The sequence below is a fragment of the Orcinus orca genome, chromosome 16 (genome assembly GCF_937001465.1).
Source record: "Orcinus orca chromosome 16, mOrcOrc1.1, whole genome shotgun sequence".
NCBI lineage: Eukaryota > Metazoa > Chordata > Mammalia > Artiodactyla > Delphinidae > Orcinus > Orcinus orca.
This window is the reverse complement of record NC_064574.1, coordinates 22,450,884-22,472,510: the sequence shown is the minus strand read 5'-3', so window position 1 is coordinate 22,472,510 and position 21,627 is coordinate 22,450,884. Positions and strand designations below refer to the sequence as shown.

At 37.2% G+C, this 21,627-nt stretch overlaps 1 protein-coding gene across 1 annotated transcript in view; it reads left to right on the top strand.

Moving 5' to 3' along the window:
• The window catches only part of CTNNBL1 (catenin beta like 1), a 170,210-nt gene that overhangs the window by 74,856 nt on the left and 73,727 nt on the right, over nt 1-21,627 (top strand). The gene's annotated exons all lie outside the window — the stretch shown is intronic.

Genomic DNA, 21,627 nt, shown 5'->3' with positions numbered 1-21,627 from the left:
TGTATTGGTTTTGGGAAATCTAGTCGTTAACTTCTCAACATACCCTATGTTAATTTCTAAACTTAGCCCAGTTTTCTGTATATTCCACATAGACCTGTCTGTGCCATATGTTTGTCCGTATTTTTATTATTGACAGCAGAATATAATTCATATTTTTCACTTATACATATTTTTCATTATGTGTTATTTTCAACAATGCATTGCGCATGTGCTATGTGGCTAGCATAGGAGATATGAAAATGTGCAAGACATTTCTACAACTTTTCTTTATAGTGCTTTCTTGTATATCTTATTTATGCTTTAATTTCTTAAAATATTTATAGTAAATATCATGTTAGTATAATTCACAGAATCCTAAAGTTGGAAGTAAATGGGAGATAGCTTGTTATGGATAATTCTTTTGAGAAATCTGGCTTGGAAGGGAAATAGAGAAATGGTGTGAAGGGGTAACCAGAGAAGGAGTTGTAGTATCAATGGTCAGTTTTTTCAATTGAGAGATGCGAGAGACTATAATCTTGGGATTATTCTTTATGAAATTGAGCCAGAGTCTGCTGTCTTGAAACATATTCAAGTACACTGAAAATTCTGTTAATATATTTCATTGAAAAAATTTTTTAATAAATTTGATAGCTTAGAATATAGACATGCAAAACTACTGTTAGTAGTAGGACTGATAAGGTACTATGTTAAGTGCTTGGCTTATACAGAATTGGAGGACAGGATTCCTGCCTCCAAGAAGCTAAAAAACAGCTCTGTCACTTGAACACAGCCCAACTTTGGGTGCATATTCCTTGTAGTCTTTTTTCCCATAATTGTTTTCTCTTTAACAGCTTTTTAGGCCTACCACACATGTAATTTTCTATACTTTTTGTTGGTTTGTTTGAACTTAATATGCTGTTTCCCATGTTTTGACATAACCTTCATGAGAGTTTTCAATAACTGAATAATGCACTCTAAGGGAATATAACTTAAGTCTTACTTTGTTATTGATATTGAGGGTATTTCCAATGTTTTGTTGTCATAAAAAATTCTCCAATGACAAATTCTACAAATTTTTGTGTTTAAACTATTTTTGTCTTTAAGATTATCAAGGTGTATGTTACTAAAACCTCTCCTCTTTAAAGGCTTGTGTAGGCCCAGGGGCACAGTAGACCTTTTGGTTTGTCCAATGTGTACTAGACCTTAGATTGGTTGAAGAATCTTCCTTTGTGGAATTGTTTTTTAAAATTTATTTTAAAGTGCAGAGAGGAGCATTGGAATTATTCAGAGACCTTTAGTGTTCAGCAGATTTTTGCTAGCTTTACTCTCTTGAGTCTTTTGTTTGTTTATCTCCTTTACCCTTCTAATTGCTTGTCCTTTTGTTGAAATGACCCACCTTCTCTCAAGCAAATAGCATATAAAGAAGATGCATTTGGCTTCCTGGACCTTCTAACCTTAAAACTATACTCTGCAGGGACTTTTCTCTAAGCTTCTTAAAGGTCTGAACTGCCAGTGTCTTTGGATGTTTGAGTGCAAATATGAGGTGATGTATTCCTGTAGCATATGGCTTGTAAATGTGCAGCAGTGGGGAGCTGAATAAATAACCAGAAATGTGGATTATTCAAACAGGAATGCTGAGATTCTGGGAGCCTAACTAAAAAGGAGCTCCAAAAGACTTAGAAACTGTACCTTTGTAGGATCTCCTAACTTTTCATATTTGAATGCTGAAGTTACTATTAGATTAATTCTTTCACATTAATTAACTATATTAGCAGATTCAGCATTTCTTTTTTTCTCTTTCCCATGCTCTTTGTTCTGTGTTATTTTTCTTCCTCAGACTCCCAAGTGGAAAGTTTAATTGGGAGGGAATTTTTTTTTCCTACTAGATTCATCCTTCCTGATCTTCTAGCAAGAGCTGCCAAGTTGCTCTGTCTCAAGGGAACCCATTCAAAGACTATGAAGCTGTAACACTAGAAGTTCAGGAAAATTTCTGTGCTTCCATTGCCCCTAAATACTAATCTTTATTTTGATTTAGACGTTCATCAAACAGTTATGAAATGCCCACCTGGAGAGGTGGCAGTATGGTGTAGTGTGGAAGAGTGGGCTTTGGAGTTGAGGCAAATGTGGGTTTGGAACATAGTTCTTTCACTTACTAGTTCTGGATATTTGGTGAGTTACTCTAAGCTTTCTGTCCTCTGACCCTCACTTTTTTCATATGAAAAATGGGAGTAATAATGCCAAATTTGCAGGGATCTTTGTGGATATTAGACTATATATATAAATTGGCTGGGACAGTTCTGCAGTTCTTAAAACATTGGTAAAGTGCTATGTTAACTTACTATGTTAAGTGCTAGGCTTATACGGACATGGACAAGACAGGATTCCTGCCTTCAAGAAACTCAGTTGCTAGTGATGGAGGCCAACATTAAATAACCATAATATAATTAAATGTGTTAACTATTGAGAGGAACAGTTAATTTTGCATGTCCACAGAATTTTTTTTAATGTTTCTGATTATTGATAAGGAAAGGTCACCAACAAGATAGTCATTTATACATTTATATGCACAAATTATCACACATACATATATATATTGGGTTGGCCAAAAAGTTCGTTCGGGTTTTCCGTACCATCTTACAGCAAAACCCGAATGAACTTTTTGGCCAACCCAGTACTACCCAATTTAATACTTTTATCACCTTTATTGAGGCATAATTTATATGCAGTCAAACACTAATTTTAATTTTGACAAATGTATATACCTTTGTTTTCACCACAATGAAGATGCAAGATACTGCCGACTGAAAAGAATGCACAACGTGAGAGTTGTGAGTTAAGTTTTATTTGGGGCAAAATGAGAACTATAGCCTGGGAGACAGCCTCTCAGATAGCTCTGAGGGACTGTTCTGAAGAGGTAAGGGGGGAGGTCCGTACATATATGATTTTGGTGAAGGGGGATGTGTGCAATCAAGCACACATTTCAGCAGAGGGTTGCTGCTAGTTGCAAGGAGCAGATTAATGATTTTACTGTTTTTCTAGATATGAGAAGTTACAAGAAATTAGGCTTATAAAATCTTCTCCTGCCCTTCCACCATACACAAAAATAAACTCAATATGGCTTAAAGACTTAAATATAAGACACGACACCATAAAACTCCTGGAAGAGAACATAGGCAAAACATTCTCTGACATAAATCATAACAATGTTTTCTTAGGTCAGTCTCCCAAGGCAAAAGAAATAAAAGCAAAAATAAACAAATGGGGCCTAATCAAACATATAAGCTTTTGCACAGCAAAGGAAACCATAAATCAAATGAAAAGACAACCTCCGGAATGGGAGAAAATATTTGGAAACAATGTGACGGACAAGGGCTTAATTCCCAAAATATACAAACAGCTCATACTGCTCAATATCAAAAAAACAACCCAATCAGAAATTGGACAGAAGACCTAAATAGACATTTTTCCAAAGAAGACATACAGATAGCCAACAGGCACGTGAAAAGGTGTTCAACATTGCTATTATTAGAGAAATGCAAGTCAAAACTAAAATGAGGCATCAGCTCACACCAGTCAGAATGGCCATCATCAAGAAGTCTACAAAAATAATAATAAATGCGGAGAGGGTGTGGAGAAAAGGGAACTCTCCTACACTGTTAGTAGGAATGTAAATTGGTGCAGCCACTATGGAGAACAGTATGGAAGTTCCTTAAAAAACTAAAAATAGAGTTACTTTATGACCCAGTAGTCCCACTCCTGGGCATACATCTAGAAAAGAGGAAAACTGTAATCTGAAAAGATACATGCACTCCAATGTTCATAGCAGCATTATTTACAGTAGCCAAGACATGCAAGTAACTTAAGTGTCCATCAAGAGATAAATGGATAAAGAAGATGCTGTATATATATATATATATATATATATATATATATATATATATATACACAATGGAATATTATTCAGCCATAAAAGAGAATAAAATATTGCCATTTGCAGCAACATGGATGGACCTAGAGATTATCATACTAAGTGAAGTCAGTCAGAGAAAGACAGATATCATATGATGTCACTTATATGTAGAATCTAAAAAAATGGTGCAAATGAACTTATTTACAAAACGTAAATAGACTCACAGACATAGAAAACAAACTTATGGTTACCAAAGGGGAAAGGGTTGGGAGGAGAGATAAATTAGGAGTTTGGGATTAACACATACGCACTACTATATATAAAATAGATAAACAACAAGGACCTAATGTATAGCACAGGGAACTATATATGATATTTTGGAATAACCTATAATGGAAAAGAATCTGTAATGGAGCTGAATCACTTTGCTGTACACCTGCATCTAACACGACATTGTAAATCAACTATACTTCAACAACAACAAAAAGTCTTCTGAAAATAACTCTCTGGAGGCCTGTTCTGCCAGTTCTTGCCAGAGCACAGAGTGCCTCATTCCTGATATCTCCACCCTGAACTCCTTTCAGGGTGTGTTGAAGGTCAGCGACTGCTGTGGTTAGTGACCTAATCCTTGTAGAGGCAGATGGCAAGTGACAACTTTTAGTTGGCAATACATAGTTTTATATTTTGTAGTAGCCACAGTAAAAAGTTTAAAAGAAACAAAATAATAGGTTTTATTTAATGCCGTATATTATAAATCAATTCAACATGTAATCAATAAAAACATTATTAAGCCATTTTGCATTATTTTTTCCTACTAAGTCTTTAAAATCCAGTGTGTATTTTACATTAACATCTGAATTCAATGCTAAATTTTCATTACAGTACTTGATTTGTAGTTAGATTTCATAAAATTTACAGTTGAAAAAGTAGATTCCCATACTTAGGTTTCTCTAAACATACTTAACTGTTTCCCAATAACTGAATCAAGTATCAATTTCTAAACTTAAATTTATTTAAATTAAATTTAAATTTTAGCTCCTCAATTTAAATCTGAAATTTAGCTATATTTCAGATGTTCAGTGGCTACATGTGGCTAGTGGCTATGATATCGGACAATGCATATGTAGATCATTTTTATCACCCTCCAAAATCTCCTTGATCACTTTTGCAATCAGTTCCCACCAATCCACCTTTGACCCCAGTCAAACATTGCCATTCTAGAATTTCATATAAATAGAATCATACAGTATGTGTTTTGTTTAGCTTATTTAACTCAACACGTTGTTTTTGAGGTTCATTTATTTTGCATGTATTAGTAGTGTGATTCTTTTTTTATGCTTAGTAGTATTCGATTATATTTCTGCATTCCAGCATATCGGTTTGTTTATTTATTCACCTGTTCTAGACACTTGGGTTGTTTCCATTGTTTTGCTGCTGTGAATAAAGCTGCTTAAAAGTCTTTGGATAAACATATATTTTCATTTCTCTTGGTTAAATACTTGGGAGTGGAATGAGTGAGTTATATATTAAATAAAAATTTACTATTAGAAACTACCAAGTTGTTTCCCAAAATGATTGTATCATTTTATATCCCTACCAGCAAGGCATGAGAACTCCAGTTGCTCTGTATCCTCCTTAATACCTGGTATTGTCAGATTTTAGTTTTAGCCATTTGAGTGAGTATGTATTGTGGCTTTAATCTGCATATAACTGATTACTCAGGTTGTTGAGCATCTTTTCATGTTCATATTGACCTTTCTTATACCTTTTGTTAAAGTCAAACCTTTGTTCAGACCTTTTGTCTAAATTTTATTTGGGTTGTCTCATTGAGTTTTAAGTGTTCTTTACTCTAGGTAGAAGTCTTTGTCAGATACATGTTTTAGAAATATTGTTTTCCTAGTCTGTGGCTTGCCTTTTCATTTTTTAGCAGTATCTTTTAAAGAGCAAAAGTTTTACTTTGATAAAGTCTAATTTGTAAAAAATATTTTTTAAATTGTGCTTTTGGTATGGTATATAAACTGTGTTTGTCTAACCCAAGGTCTCAAACTGTTCCTTTCATATTTTCTTTTACAACTTTCAGTTTTAGGCATTTATAGGTCTGTGATCCATTTTAAGTTAATTTTTATATATAGTGTTAGATATGAATTGAGGTTCTTGGTTTTATTTATTATTTTTGTATACAGATGTCCAGTTCTGGCACCATTTATTGCAAAGACTGTCCACATTCTGTTTAATTGCCTTTACACCTTTGTCAGAAATCAATTATATATGTGTGGGTCTATTTCTGTGCTTTCTATTCTGCTCTATTGATCTGTGTATCTATCTTTTTGCCAACACAACCCTATTTTGACTTTATGGTTAAGTCTTGAAATTACATGGTGTGAATCCTCAGACTTAATGTCTTTTTAAAGATTGTTTTAAATATTCTAGTTCTTTACTTTCTTTGTCTTTCTGTATAAATTTTAGAATCAGCCTGTTAATTTCTAGAAAAACTCTGCTGGGGTTTTGATTGGTATCATATTGAATCTATGGGTTCTTTTGGGGAGGATGGACATCTTTGCAATAATGAGTCTTCCAATCCATGAACATCGTATATTTCTTCATTTATTTAGGTCTTTGATTTCTTTCATCAATGCTCTGATTTTTAAAGACAATTTGATACTTTATATTTTACTAGAAATTTTCAATTTCATAGACTTTCAAGTTTATTAATATGTTGTCCTTGTATCATTCTTTTCTATATCTTCCATTTCATTTCATCTTTTTCATTTTCACCTCTTTATGTCTCTTTTATAATCCTTTTTTTAAATTTTATTTATTTTTTTATACAGCAGGTTCTTATTAGTTATCCATTTTATACATATTAGTGTATATATGTCAATCCCAATCTCCCAATTCATCCCACCACCACCCCCGCACCACCACTTTCCCCCCTTGGTGTCCATACGTTTGTTCTCTACATCTGTGTCTCTATTTCTGCCCTGCAAACCAGTTCATCTGTACCATTTTTCTAGGCTTCACATACATGCATTAATATACAGTATTTCTTTTTCTCTTTCTGACTTACTTCACTCTGTATGACAGTCTCTAGGTCCATCCATGTCTCTACAAATGACCCAGTTTCATTCCTTTTTATGGCTGAGTAATATTCCATTGTATATATGTACCACAACTTCTTTATCCATTCCTCTGTTGATGGACATTTAGGTTGCATTGCTTCCATGTCCTGGCTATTGTAAATAGTGCTGCAATGAACATTGGGGTGCATGTGTCTTTTTGAATTATGGTTTTCTCTGGGTATATGCTGGGTCATGTGGTAGTTCTATTTTTAGTTTTTTAAGGAATCTCCATACTATTCTCCATAGTGGCTGTATCAATTTGCATTCCCACCAACAATGCATGAGGGTTCCCTTTTCTCCACACCCTCTCCAGCATTTATTGTTTGTAGATTTTTTGATGGTGGCCATTCTGACAGGTGTGAGGGATACCTCATTGTAGTTTTGATTTGCATTTCTCTAATGCTGATGTTGAGCATCTTTTCATGTGTTTGTTGGCCATCTGTATGTCTTCTTTGGAGAAATGTCTCTTTAGGTCTTCTGCCCATTTTTTAACTGGGTTATTTATTTTTTTGATATTGAGCTGCGTGAGCTGTTTGTGTATTTTGGACATTAATCCTTTGTCAGTTGATTCATTTGCAAATATTTTCTCCCATTCTGAGCGTTGTCTTTTTGTATTGTTTATGATTTCCTTCACTGTGCAAAAGCTTTTAAGTTTAATGAGGTCCCATTTGTTTATTTCTATTTTTATTCTCATTACTCTAGGAGGTGGGTCAAAAAAGATCTTGCTGCGATTTATGTCAAGGAGTGTTCTGCCTATATTTTCCCCTAAGAGTTTTATAGTGTTTGGCCTTACATTTAGGTCTTTAATCCATTTTGAGTTTACTTTTGTGTATAGTGTTAGGGAGTGTTCTAATTTCATTCTTTTACATGTAGCTGTCCAGTTTTCCCAGCACCACTTATTGAAGAGGCTGTCTTTTCTCCATTGTATATTCTGGCTTTCTTTGTCATAGATTAGGTGACCACAGGTGTGTGGGTTTATCTCTGGACTTCCTATCCTGTTCCATTGGTCTATAGTTCTTTTTCTGTGCCAGTACTATACTGTCTTGACTACTATAGCTTTGTAGTATAGTCCGAAGTCAGGGAGCCTGATTCCTCCAGCTCCATTTTTGTTTCTCAAGATTGCTTTTGCTATTCGATGTCTTTTGTGTTTCCATACAAATTGTAAAATTTTTTCTTCTAGTTCTGTGAAAAATGCCATTGATAAGTTGATAGGGATTGCATTGAATCTGTAGATTGCTTTGGGTAGTATAGTCATTTTCACAGTATTGATTCTTCCAATCCAAGAACATGGTATATCTCTCCATCTGTTTATGTCATCTTTCATTTTGTTCATCAGTATCTTATAGTTTTTTTTTAATTTTTCAATTTAATTTAATTTTTTTATACAGCAGGTTCATATTAGTTATCCATTTTATACACATCAGTGTATACATGTCAATCCCAATCTCCCAATTCATCACACCACCACCCCGACCCGCCACTGCTTTCCCCCCTCGGTGTCCATACATTTGATCTCTACATCTGTGTCTCAATTTCTGCCCTATAAACCAGTTCATCTGTACCATTTTTCTAAGTTCCACAAATATGCGTTAATATGCAGTATTTGTTTTTCTCTGTCTTACTTACTTCACTCTGTATGACAGTCTCTAGATTCATCCACATCTCTACAAATGACCCAATTTTGTTCCTTTTTATGGCTGAGTAATATTCCATTGTATATATGTACCACATCTTCTTTATCCATTCGCCTGTCGATGGGCATTTAGGGTGCTTCCATGACTTGGCTATTGTAAATAGTGCTGCAGTGAACATTGGGGTGCATGTGTCTTTTTGAATTATGGTTTTCTCTGGGTATATGCCCAGTAATGGGTTTGCTGGGTCATATGGTAATTCTGTTTTTAGTTTTTTAAGGAACCTCCATACTGTTCTCCATAGTGGCTGTATCAATTTACATTCCCACCAACAGTGCAAGAGGGTTCCCTTTTCTCCACACCCTCTCCAGCATTTGTTGTTTGTAGATTTTCTAATGATGCCCATTCTTTATTTATTTATTCTTTTAAAATTTTTGAATTTTATTTTATTTATTTTTTTATATAGCAGGTTCTTATTAGTCATCAATTTTATACACATCAGTGTATACATGTCAATCCCAGTCACCCAGTTCAGCACACCACCATCCCCACATGCCCATTCTAAATGGTGTGAGGTGATACCTCACTGTAGTTTTGATTTGCATTTCTCTAATAATTAGTGATGTTGAGCAGCTTTTCATGTGATTCTTGGCCATCTGCATGTCTTCTTTGGAGAAATGTCTATATTTAGGTCTTCTGCCCATTTTTCTGATTGGGTTGTTTGTTTTTCTAATATTGAGCTGCATGAGCTGCTTATATATTTTGGAGATTAATCCTTCGTCCATTGATTCGTTTGCAAATATTTTCTCCCATTCTCAGGGTTGTCTTTTCGTCTTGTTTGTAGTTTCCTTTGCTTTGCAAAAGCTTTTAAGTTTCAGTGGGTCCCATTTGTTTATTTTTGGTTTTATTTCCATTCCTCTAGGAGGTGGATCAAAAAAGATCTTGCTGTGATTTATGTCACAGAGTGTTCTTCCTTTGTTTTCCTCTAAGAGTTTTATAGTGTCTGGTCTTACATTTAGGCCTCTGATCCATTTTGAGTTTATTTTTGTGTATGGTGTTAGGGAGTGTTCTAATTTCATTCTTTTACATGTAGCTGTCCAGTTTTCCCAGCATCTCTTATTGAAGAGACTGTCTTTCCTCCATTATATATCCTTGCCTCCTTTGTCATAGATTACTTGAGCATAGGTGCATGGGTTTATCTCTGGGCTTTCTATCCTGTTCCATTGATCTATATTTCTGTTTTGTGCCAGTACCATACTGTCTTGATTACTGTAACTTTGTAGTATAGCCCGAAGTCAGGGAGTCTGATTCCTCCAGCTCCATATTTTTCCCTCATGACTGCTTTGGCTATTCAGGGTCTTTTGTGTCTGCATACAAATTTTAAGATTTTTTTTCTAGTTCTGTAAAAAACGCCATTGGTAATTTGATAGGGATTGCATTGAATCTGTAGATTGCTTTGGGTAGTATTGTCTTTTTCACAATATTGATTCTTCCAATCCAAGAACATGGTATATCTCTCCATCTGTTGGTATCATCTTTAATTTCTTTCAACAGTGTCTTATAGTTTTCTGCATACAGGTCTTTTTTCTTCCTAGGTAGGTTTATTCCTAGGTATTTTATTCTTTTTGTTGTCATGGTAAATGGGAGTGTTCCTTTAATTTCTCTTTCCGGCTTTTCATCATTACTGTAAGGAATGCAAGAGATTTATGTGCATTAATTTTGTATCCTGTAACTTTACCAAATTCATTGATTAGCTCTAGTAGTTTTCTGGTGGCATCTTTAGGATTCTCTATGTATAGTATCATGTCATCTGCAAACAGTGACAGTTTTACTTCTTTTCCAAATTGTATTCCTTTTTCTTCTCTGATCGCTGTGGTTAGGACTTCAAAAACTGTTGAATAATAGTGGCGAAAGCGGACATCCTTGTCTTGTTCCTGATCTTAGAGGAAATGCTTTCAGTTTTTCACCATTGAGAATAATGTTTGCTGTGGCATTGTTGTATATGGCCTTTATTATGTTGAGGTAAGTCCCCTCTGTGCCCACTTTCTGGAGAGTTTTTATCATAAATGGGTGTTGAATTTTGTCAAAAGCTTTTTCTGCATCTATTGAGATGATCATATGGTTTTTTTCCTTCAGTTTGTTAATATGGTGTATCACATTGATTGATTTGCATATACTGCAGAATGCTTGCATCCCTGGGATAAATCCCACTTGATCATGGTGTATGATCCTTTTAATGTGTTGTTGGAGTCTATTTGCTAATATTTGTTGAGGATTTTTGCATCTGTATTCATCAGTGATATTGGTCTGTAGTTTTCTTTTTTTTTTAGTATGTTTGTCTGGTTTTGGTGTCAGGGTGATGGTGGCCTCATAGAATGAGTTTGGGAGTGTTCCTTTCTCTGCCATTTTTTGGAAGAGTTTGAGAAGGATGGGTGTTAACTCTTCTCTAAATGTTTCATAGAATTCATCTGTGAAGCCATCTGGTCCTGGACTTCTGTTTGTTGGCAGATTTTAAATCAGAGTTTCAATTTCATTACTTGTGATTGGTCTGTTCATATTTTCTATTTCTTCCTGGTTCAGTCTTGGAAGGTTATACCTTTCTAAGAATGTGTCCATTTCTTCCAGGTTGTCCATTTTATTGGCATAGAGTTTTTTTTAGTAGTGTCTTAAGATGCTTTGAATTTCTGTGGTGTCTGTTGTAACTTCTCCTTCTTCATTTCTATTTTTTTTTTTTTTTTTTTTTTTTTGCGGTACGTGGGTCTCTCACTGTTGTGGCCTCTCCCGTTGCAGAGCACAGGCTCTGGATGCGCAGGCTCAACGGCCATAGGTCACAGGCCCAGCCGCTCCGTGGCATGTGGGATTCTCCCAGACCGGGGCACGAACCTGCGTCCCCTGTATCGACAGGTGGACTCTTAACCACTGCGCCACCAGGGAAGCCCTCATTTCTAATTTTATTGATTTGAGTCCTCTCCCTCTTTTTCTTGATGAGTCTGGCTAATGCTTTATCAATTTTATCTTCTCAAAGAACCAGCTTTTAGTTTTATTGATCTTTACTGTTATTTTCTTTGTTTCTATTTCATTTATTTCTGCTCTGATCTTTATGATTTCTTTCCTTCTACTAACTTTGGGTTTTGTTTGTTCTTCTTCCTCTAGTTCCTTTAGGATGTTAGATTGTTTATTTGAGATTTTTCTTGTTTCTTGAGGTAGGCTTGTATTGCTATAAACTGCCCTCTTGCAGCTGCTTTTGCTGCATCCCATAGATTTTGGATTGTCATGTTTTCGTTGTAATTTATCTCTAGGTATGTTTTGATTTCTTCAGTGATCTCTTGGTTATTTAGTAACATATTGTTTAGCCTTCATGTGTTTGTGTTTTTTACGTTTTTTTCCCTGTAATTGATTTCTGATCTCTTATTGTTGTGGTCAGAAAAGATGCTTGATGTGATTTCAATTTTCTTAAATTTACTGAGGCTTGAATTGTGACCCAAGATGTGATCTATCCTGGAGACTGTTCCATGTGTACTTGAGAAGAAAGTGTAATCTGCTGTTTTTGGATGGAGTGTCCTATAAATGTCAATTAAATCTATCTGGTCTATTTTGTGATTTAAAGCTTGTGTTTCCTTATTACTTTTCTCTTTGGATGATCTGTCCATTGGTGTTAGTGAGGTGTTAAAGTCCCCCACTATTATTGTGTTACTGTCTATTTCCTCTTTTATAGCTGTTAGCAGTTGCCTTATATATTGAGGTTCTCCTATGTTGGGTACGTATATATTTATAATTGTTATATCTTCTTCTTGGATTGATCACTTGATCATTATGTAGTGTCCTTCTTTGTCTCTTGTAACATTCTTTATTTAAAGTCTATTTCATCTCATATGAGTATTGCTACTCCAGCTTTCATTTGATTTCCATTTGCATGGAATATCTTTTTCCATCCCCTCACTTTCAGTCTGTATGTGTCCATAGGTCTGAAATGGGTCTCTTGTAGACAACATATATATGGGTCTTGTTTTTGTATCCATTCAGTGAGCCTGTGTCTTTTGCTTGGAGTATTTAATCCATTCACGTTTAAGGTAATTATTGATATATATGTTCCTATTACCATTTTCTTAATTGTTATGGGTTTGTTTTTGTAGGTCCTTTCCTTCACTTGTGTTTCCCACTTAGAGAAATTCCTTTAGCATTTGTTGTAGAGCTGGTTTGCTGGTCCTGAATTCTCTTAGCTTTTGCTTCTCTGTAAAGCTTTTGATTTCTCCATCAAATCTGAATGAGATCCTTGCCGGGTAGAGTACTCTTGGTTGTAGGTTATTCCCTTTCATCACTTTAAATATATCCTGCCACTCCATTCTGGCTTGTAGAGTTTCTGCTGAGAAATCAAGTGCTAACCTTATGGGGGTTCCCTTGTATGTTATTTGTTGTTTATCCGTTGCTGCTTTCAGTAATTTTTCTTTGTCTTCAGTTTTTGCCAATTTGATTACTGTGTGTCTCCGCATGTTTCTCCTTGGGTTTATCCTGTATGGGACTCTCTGCACTTCCTGGACTTGGGTGGCAATCTCCTTTCCCATGTTAGGGAAGTTTTCGACTATAATCTCTTCAAATATTTTCTCGGGTCCTTTCTCTCTTTTCCTTCTGGACCCCTATAATGTGAATGTTGTTGGGTTTAATGTTGTCCCAGAGGTCTCTTAGGCTGTCTTCATTTCTTTTCATTGTTTTTTCTTTATTCTGTTCCACAGCAGTGAATTCCACCATTCTGTCTTCCAGGTCATTTATCCATTCTTCTGCCTCAGTTTTTCTGCTACTGATTCCTTCTGGTGTATTTTTCATTTCAGTTAATGTGTTGTTCATCTCTGTTTGTTTGTTCTTTAATTCTTCTAGATCTTTGTTAAACATTTCTTGCATCTTCTCGATCTTTGCCTCCATTCTTTTTCCAAGGTCCTGGATCATCTTCACTATCACTATTCTGAATTCTTTTTCTGGAAGGTTGCCTATCTCCACTTTATTTAGTTGTTTTTCTGGGGTTTTATCTTGTTCCTTCATCTGGTACAAAGTCCTCTGCCTTTTCATTTTGTCTATCTTTCTGTGAATGTAGTTTTCCTTCCCCAGGCTGCAGAATTGTAGTTCTTCTTGCTTCTGCTGTCTGCCATCTGGTGGATGAGGCTATCTAAGAGGCTTGTCACTGTTGTGTAGTTTTCTGTGTACAGGTCTTTTGCCTCCTTAGGTAGGTTTATTCCTAGGTATTTTATTCTTTTTGTTGCAGTGGTAAATGGAATTGTTTCCTTAATTTCTCTTTCTGATCTTTTGTTGTTAGTGTATAGGAATGAAGAGATTTCTGTGCCTTAATTTTGTATCCTACGACTTTACTAAATTCATTGATTATCTCTTGTAGTTTTCTGGTAGCATCTTTTTTTTTTTTTTTTTTTTTTTTTTGTGGTATGCGGGCCTCTCACTGTTGTTGCCTCTCCCGTTGTGGAGCACAGGCTCCGGACACGCAGGCCCAGCCACCATGGCTCATGGGCCTAGCCGCTCCGCGGCATGTGGGATCTTCCCGGACCGGGGCATGAACCTGTGTCCCCTGCATCGGCAGGTGGACTCTCAACCACTGCGCCACCAGGGAAGCCCTCTGGTAGCATCTTTAGGATTTTCTATGTATAGTATCATGTCATCTGAAAACAGTGACAGTTTTTCTTCTTCTTTGCCAATTTGGATTCCTTTTATTTCTTTTTTTCTCTGATTGCTGTGGCTAAGGCTCCAAAACTATGTTAAATAATAGTAGCGAGAGTGGGCACCCTTGTCTTGTTCCTGATTTTAGAGGAAACACTTTCAGTTTTTCACCATTGAGAATGATGTTTGCTGTGGGTTTGTCATATATGGCCTTTATTATTTTGAGGTAGGGTCCCTCTATGCCCACTTTCTGGAGAGTTTTTATCATAAATCGGTGTTGAATTTTGTTGAAAACCTTTTCTGCATCTATTGAGATGATTATATGGTTTTTATTCTTCAATTTGTTAATATGGTGTATCACATTGATTGATTTGCATATATTGAAGAATCCTTGCATCCCTGGGAAAAATCACACTTGATCATGGTGTATGATTTTTTAATGTGTTGTTGGATTCGGTTTGCCTGATTTTTGCCTGTATGTTCATTGGTGATATTGGCCTGTAATTTTCTTTTTTTGTGATAAATTGTCTGGTTTTGCTATTAGGGTGATGGTGGCCTCATAGATGAGTTTGGGAGTGTTCCTCCCTCTAATATTTCAGAAGAGTTTGTGAAGGATCGGTGTTAGCTCTTTTCTAAATGTTTGATAGAATTCTCCTGTGAAGTCCTCTGGTCCTGAACTTTTGTTTGTTGGAAGATTTTAAATCATAGTTTCAATTTCATTACTTGTGATTGGTCTATTCATATTTCCTGTTTCTCTGAGCTTCCTGGACTTGATTGACTATTTCCTTTCCCATGTTAGGGAAGTTTTTGACTACAGTCTCTTCACATATTTTCTCAGACCCGTTCTCTTTGTCTCCTTCTTCTGAGTCCCCTATAATTTGAATGTTGGAACGTTTAATGTTGTCCCAGAGGTCTCTGAGACTGTCTTCAATTCTTTTCATTCTCTTTTCTTTATTCTGCTCTGCAGCAGTTGTTTGCACCATTCTTTCTTCCAGCTCACTTATCCATTCTTGTGCCTCAGTTATTCTGCTATTGATTCCTTCTAGTGTATTTTTAATTTCAGTTATTGTGTTGTTCATCACTGTTTGTTTGTTCTTTAGTTCTTCTAGGTCCTTATTAAATGTTTCTTGTATTTTGTCCATTCTCTTTCTGAGATTTTGGATTATCTTTACTGTCACTACTCTGAATTCTTTTTCAGGTAGCTTGCCTATTTCCTCTTCATTTCTTTTGTCTTGTGGGTTTTTATCTTGCTCCTTCATCTGCAATATATTTCTCTGTCTTCTTATTTTGTCTAACTTACTGTGTTTGGGGTCTCCTTTCTGCAGGTTGCAGGGTCGTAGTTCCTCTTGCTTCTGGTGTCTGCCCCCAGTGGGCGAAGTTGGTTCAGTGGTTTGTGTAGGCTTCCTTGTGGGAGGAACTGGTGCCTTCGTTCTGGTGGGTGGAGCTGGATCTCATCACGCAGATGGGCAGGGCCACATCACTTGGTGTGTCCTTGGGGTGTCTGTGGGCTTAGTACGACTTTACGCAGCCTGTCTGCTGATGTGTGGGTTTGTGTTCCTGTCTTGCTTGTTGTTTGGTGTGGGGCATTCAGCACTGGAGCCTGCAGGCATTTGGGTGCAGCTGGGTCTTGGAGTTGAGATGTAGACCTCCAGGAGACCTCTTGCCAGTTAATATTGCCTGGGACTGGGAATTCTCTGGCATTCCAGTGTACTGGACTCAGCGCTCCCACACCAGAGGCTCAGGCCCCAAACCTGGCCTGGGAACCAAGACCCCACAAGCCACATGGCTTGGCAGTAATAGGGTGGGGAAAAAAAAAAGGGCAGGAAGAAAACAAATGAAAACTAAAGACAGAGCAAAGATAAAAACAAGCAAACAACAACAACAACTAAGAACAAACAAACAAATGAAGAAACAGACAAAGCCCCAGACAGATGGTAAAAGCAGAACCAAACAAAAACAAAGAAACAAACACAAAACGTACAAAAAAAGAAACAAAAACACGGTAAACAAAAAACAAGAGAACACGCAGACAAACAAAAGAACCCCAAAATGAAATCAAACAATTAAAAACAAAATTGACAAAAAAATAAAAACCAAACAAGAGCAGAATGCAAACTGAAGGAAAAAGCAAAGAAAACAAAACAAGCACACAAAGTTAATTTTTAAAAGATAAAGATAAGAACAAATAGAACAAAGCAAAAAAGATTTAAACAAAACAGAACAAAGGGAAAAAAAAGAAAAGGAAAACACACAGAACAAAAAAGTAATGTAGAAAGAAATATTAAAAAATTAAAATATATTTTAGAAGTTTTTAAAAACTCAAATAAAAATAAAAACAATAATAATAAAACAACAGACCAAAACATTTTAAAAAATAATAATCATTATATTTTCCTGGGTCTCAGCTTTCAGCATCCTTGCCCCCCACCATGAGTCACAGCCAGCACTTGGCTCCCCAGGAGGCCCTCCACAACCTCTAGTTAGGTCTCTGGTCCCACTGTGGGCACTCTGGGGGCAGCTCAGGCTCTGACCTGGCCCACCTCCTGTACGTACTAGTCTGCAGCTGCTAGAGCTAGACCGGTTTCATTTGTGGGAACACTCATTGTCCATCCAGGTATTCTGTAGATGCAGGGTTTACCAAGCTGATCACGAGGACTTAATCTGAGGCTTGTGCAGCTTCACAGGAAGACTTTTGTTCCTCTTCCTTAGTCGCCCTGCCCTGGGGCTCAACTGTGGTTTTAGCCTCACCTCTGCATGTGAGCCACCCACAGGAGTCTGCTCCTGAGGCTGCCCTGGAGCACTTGGGTCTGCCCTGGTGAGGACAGTGTGCGGAGGTGGCATGACTGCCTGGGTCACAAGGGCTCTGGTGGCGACAGGTGCATGGGAAAGCCAGAGGCCACGGGAGTGATAGATCCAGCTTTAGCGCCCGGCAGCCGGCATGAGAAGGTCAGCCCTGGAGGGAGCTTTTCTTAGCCCTGGCCACAGGCGTGAGAAGGTCCTCTTTAACTTTTTATGTCATTTTATATTATATGTGACTCTTGTTAAGAGCATATAGCTGTTTCTTGGTTTTTTAGTCCAATGCGGGAGTTTTTTTTTAAGTAGATGAATTTGATGTACTTGTTTCTATTACAATGACTATTATGTTTGGCCCTTTTCTTCTGTTTGTGTGTTTATTTATTTATTTTTAAACATAGTGGGTTTTTTTGGCTGTGTTGGGTCTTCATTGCTGTGCGCGGGCTTTCTCTAGTTGCTGCGAGTGGGGGCTACTCTTTTGTTGCGGTGCACAGGCTTCTCATTGCAGTGGCTTCTCTTGTTGCGGCGCACAAGCTCTAGGCACATGGGCTTCAGTAGTTGTGGCACACAGGCTCAGTAGTTGTGGCGCATGGACCCAAGAGCGCGTGGGCTCAGTAGCTGTGGCTTGCAGGCTCTAGGGCATGCAGGCTTCAGTAGTTGTGGTGCACAGGCTCAGTAGTTGTGACAGGCTCTAGAGCACAGGCTCAGTAGTTGTTGCGCACGGGCTTAGTTGCTCTGCGGTGTGTGGGATCAAACCCGTGTCCCTGCATTGGCAGGCAGATTCTTAACCACTGTGCCACCAGGGAAGTCCCTCTTCTGTTTATTTTGTTCTGATGATTTCCTTCATGGTTTTATTTTATTTTGTCTTGTCTTTTAGTTCTTTCATCCTTTTCCTTCTTCTGTGAAAATGTGGAAATTATTCTGTTTCTTTTCTGTTAGTGAAATTTACTTTTTAAAAAGTGAAGCTTTATTTATTTGTTTATGAACGTTCGAAATGCTACCAAGTCCCTTCAGGATCTGGTCTCTGCCTAATTCTCCTGTGACCATGTCTTCTCATTCTCCCTTTTCCACACATTTACATTCTACTGTCTAAACCAAACTACTTTAGATTCCTTAACACATTGCTGTATTCTCTGGGTGATTCACCCTTGATGTTTAGGCTAAACTTCTTTAAGAAGCTTCTGCCCCTGTATCACTTCTCCTAGGCCTGTCCTTACACCCCTACTCACCCTCTAGATTGTAGAGATTAGGTTGTGGTATCCCTTGCATACCTCTGTGGGAGCACTTACCACTGTGTGTAACATCTGTTTGTCTCTGGCTGTACTATAAGACTTTTTTATATATATATATAAATTTATTTTATATATATTTTTTTATTTTATATTTATGTAAATTTATATTTATATAATATAAATTTTTATATATTTATATTATATAAATTTATATTTATATATTTTTATATTTATATAAAATAAATATATATTTTATATTTATTTTATATATAAATTTATTTATATATATTTATATATATATTTATTTTATATATAAATAAATTTAAATTTATATATAAATTTATTTATATAAATTTATTTATATATATATCATTTATTCTTGGCTGCATTGGGTCTTCGCTGCTGCACGTGGGCTTTCTCTAGTTGCGGCGAGCAGGGGCTACTCTTTGTTGCAGTGCACAGGCTTCTCATTGCAGTGGCTTCTCTTGCTGCTGAGCACAGGCTCTAGGTGCACGGGCTTCAGTAGTTGTAGCATGCAGGCTCAGTAGTTGTGGCTCACGGGCTTAGCTGCTCCCCGGCATGTGGGATCTTCCTGGACCAGGGCTTGAACCCATGTCCCCTGCATTGGCAGGTGGCTTCTTAACCACTGTGCCACCAGGGAAGCCCACTATAAGACTCTTGAGAGCAGAGACCAGGTTTTCCATTTTATATCCCCAGAATCTAGCAACAGTATACATTAGGCTCCCAGTAAATATTTTCTAAATGAATAAGAAAAATCTGAGAAATATTTTTGCTGTTTAGAGTCATTGGGTCATAGAATTGCTGGCAGACCCCATAGATAGGCCCAAAGAATGAGGAGTGACTTATTAAAAGTCATGTAGCTGAGAACACAATTTTCTACCAAGAGATATTTAGTCCTATTTTCCCATGTGAAATTTTTTAGTGTGTGAAGAACATAAAACAGTCTACACGATGGTTGTGAGCCTGATCTTCAAGGTTCCAGGGAAGCCAGGCATCAGCTCTAGGCCTGGGCTCACTGCCCTCTTTGACCTATGGCCATGCTGGGCCTCAGAGCAGAAGCCAACTCAAGTGCCCGCACTTCAGTTTATCCCCCTTGGGAATACTTCACCCTTTCAACTCTTCTTCCATCATACTCCTAGGTGTTTCAGGGTTATGGTTTGGTTATTTATTTCTTATAACCTTTCTACTCAAATTTCAAAGAAGTCCTTCATGTAGATTTGTAGTTGAGTTTCAGCTTTTGTTTCTGGGGACTGTTCAGAGGTCTAGTACCCCTTACCTCACAAGCTTTTCCCCTCTGGTTTACCCTTCCACCCCAGTGTCAGTTTAGTTGTCAGGTGACTTCTTTTCATTCCTGTGTTAAGAGTGCCTGGATTTCACAGTGCCTGACAGAATCAATAAGGAAAAAAGGGCTATTTTTTTTGTTTGTTTTTTTCTCTCTCTCTGCCAAAAGATAGATGAAGACATTTTGGAAAAAGAGAAAAGATTGCTGAGGTGATATTTTAAAATGGAACTCATGCTGTGGAAAAAGCAGCAGGTAGCCGTCCTAGAGTATAGGAACTCAAAAAAAAAAAAAAAGGATTTCTCATTTGGCTGTAGCGTTTTGATAAGGAAAGAGAAAAGATGAGGTGAGGGTGGGACCTGCAGGGCCTCTTAGGCAGTGGAGAACTGTGTACTGAAAGGGAGAGCCAGAGTCCCTGTGTGTGTCAGGCATTTTGGTCTCATTCTTTTCGTTTGGTAGTCAAGAGTTAGGGTACAGAGAGGATATTTGGCTGATCTTTGGCTAGCAGCAGGAGAGTTCAGATATGAACATGAACCAAGTGGTATTAATAAGACTAGATTATACCTATGGGGGTATAGCCATTTTAGAATTTGGCAGGAAATGAGGGTGGAGCTATAAAAATGCCCTCATTGAAGCAGCCGCATGGCACAGGGATATTGGCTCGGTGCTTTGTGACAGCCTGGAGGGGTGGGATAGGGAGGGTGGGAGGGAGGGAGACGCAAGAGGGAAGAGACATGGGAACATATGTATATGTATAACTGATTCACTTTGTTATAAAGCAGAAACTAACACACCATTGTAAAGCAATTATACCCCAATAAAGATGTTAAAAAAAAAAGAATGCAAAAAAAAAAAAAAATGCCCTCATTGCCCCTGGATGGGGACTGGTTTGCCATTTCTTTGTACTTGGTTACAGATGCCTATCTTTGGTAAGATTTTGCTACAAATAGAAGATTTCAGTATACTGGGCTTAATTATAGACTGTACTCCAAATGTTTGCTTCTTGCCTCCACAAACCACTTTTTAACAGTATGTCCTTGTATCAAATGGTTCAGTGTTCTTTAAGAAACAACAAAGCCAGTGGGAGACAGAAAAACTACATTGTCAGTTTCCTTGGAAATGTTGACATGAAGCTTATTACTTCTCTTGTAAAACCCTGTTCCATTTAGAAAAAGAAGAGACCACCGTGATCCCAAGGGGTGTGTACAATTGCAGCTTGGGGTTGTGTAACAGAAATACAGTGAACCCATTCTGGTTATTAACTGTATAGGCAAAAAAAAAAAAAGGAAAGGAAAGAGAAGGGTACATAGATACATCCATTTCAGAAGCCATCAATTCTTTTTTCCTATGAGTTTTTTTTTTTTAGTAAGATTTTCCTTAATCTAAAGAAAATTGTCTCTGACAAAGAAAACAAATAAAGTGGTGATGGTATACCATTTGCAAAGTAAGTCTTTGCAGGCCCAATTCTGGGCTGTAAGTTTGTACCAAAGCATATAGGTAGGTAGGCCAGCCTGGGGAATTGTTTTTAACCTTGAAATTTTATTCCCTTGGTTTTGTTCTTTATTGGTTTTGTTCCTAATGAACATGTGAAGATCCAAACTCTATCGCAGTTTTATTCTTGTGATCTTTTACAAAAGGTTTTGTTGTTGCTGTGGCGGTGGTGGTGGTGCCTTTAAATTCTAGAACCTTTTCTTCTGACCTTCAGTCTCCAGATTCAACTGCAAGAGCAAAATGATAATGCAGATCTTTTAGAATTCAGCTGTGCTTCCTAATGGGGCTGTAGCCAGTTTTTGCTCCAAGTTGCACACACAGATCTTGCTGTTGTTTGTCCAGCAAACATCCCTTTCCCCACTCACTGAATATTGCCATTCTCACTTAGATGAGTAATAGGAGTCTGTACCTGATCTCTAGGAATCAGAAAGATGCTTCAAAAGTACAAAGTAATGGTTCCAGCAGCCCTCCAGGCTGGTGTTACCTCTATAAATGGGAAAGTGCTGTGGCAGAG